We start from the raw sequence: 1,208 nt of genomic DNA on the forward strand, positions 1-1,208 counted from the left end.
AAGAGGAAACAGAGGCACAGCAAGTCAAGTAAGTTGCTGTTGGCCTCACAGCTAGGTAACAGGATCCGCAGGAACTTAAGCCCAGGACTTTGATTCCATACGGTGTTCCCCAAAGGAAAAAGGGTCCCCAGACAAAAAGTGGACGGTGCAGCCGCTAGGGAGGGGGTCCAAGCCTCACTTCTCGCCCACTATAGATACCCTTGTGTGGGTTATCGTCCCTTCTGCGCCCCACCCTTTTCCTGACCAAAGACCCCCAGAGGTCAGGGATTCTTTTCTCCGGACCCCAGTTTAAACAATGAGATCCAGATACTTTAAACACACATCCATCCACTCACCCCTATCAGCGCTTGAAATTATCTGCCAAGAAATGGGATCTTGTCAGGGCCAAGAGAGTACTGACTCTTACACCTGCACAATTGAAAGATGCGTGTTAAGGTGCTTTGGGGTAATTACTACATTTAAAACCCAAGCCAGAGCGTTAAAAAATAGCCCCCTCTTTGTGCCTTTTCAAGGNAACTCAAATTTGTCAACCAGGGTCTAGGGTGCACCCACAGAACCGGGGGCGGGGGGAAGACATCGGTAGAGTGATAACAGTATCCCAAGACATGCCATTAATGAAGGAAACTGAGGTACGGGAAAGGGCATTTTCTTGTATAAAAAATAAAGTGATTTTGGGGGGGACTTCAAACCAGGAACGTACAGAGGATAGGGAAAGGGTCCTGACCACGCGCTCTGACCGCATTAAGCCACCCGCCTCCTGGGAACCGACGTACCAAGCGGCTGCCTGGACTCTGGCCGAGCCGGGAGAAGGCTCTGGAAAGAAACACGGAGACAACTCCGGCCGTGGAGTCCGGCGGGAGGAAGCGCCGCGGCTCCCAAGCGTCCGGGCTGCAAGTTGTGCCCTAGACCCCTTCCCTCCCCCGCCGAGCCTGGGCCAGAACGACGCGGACTGACACCAAAATCCCTCCCCAGCCGCTGGAGGCAGCTCCAAGGAAGGCTGCGCCGCAACTAACGCACGCTTCCGCTTCCGGCCTCGGGTGCGAGGGGCGTGGCCAGGTGGGGGCGGGGCCGAGACGGGCCGGGAGGCGTGAGAAGCGGCCCGGGCTAGGAGATAGGACGGAGGTTGGAGACGCAGTTTACTCTTTTGAAGAGGAAACAGAGGCACAGCAAGTCAAGTAAGTTGCTGTTGGCCTCACAGCTAGGTAACA

At 55.3% G+C, this 1,208-nt stretch overlaps 1 protein-coding gene across 2 annotated transcripts in view; it reads right to left on the reverse strand.

Moving 5' to 3' along the window:
- Nucleotides 1-1,208, reverse strand: part of ZNF177 (zinc finger protein 177) — a 40,593-nt gene that overhangs the window by 17,624 nt on the left and 21,761 nt on the right. The window contains exon 1 of one of the 2 annotated variants that reach the window (XM_008576236.1): nt 774-941. The exons of the other annotated variant lie outside the window; for it this stretch is intronic. The gene's annotated coding sequence lies outside the window, so the exon portion shown is untranslated. Of the gene's footprint in view, nt 1-773; nt 942-1,208 lie in introns of those variants that run through there. 2 annotated transcript variants of the gene reach the window in all.

Source organism: Galeopterus variegatus, unplaced genomic scaffold (assembly GCF_000696425.1).
Source record: "Galeopterus variegatus unplaced genomic scaffold, G_variegatus-3.0.2 Scaffold1313, whole genome shotgun sequence".
NCBI lineage: Eukaryota > Metazoa > Chordata > Mammalia > Dermoptera > Cynocephalidae > Galeopterus > Galeopterus variegatus.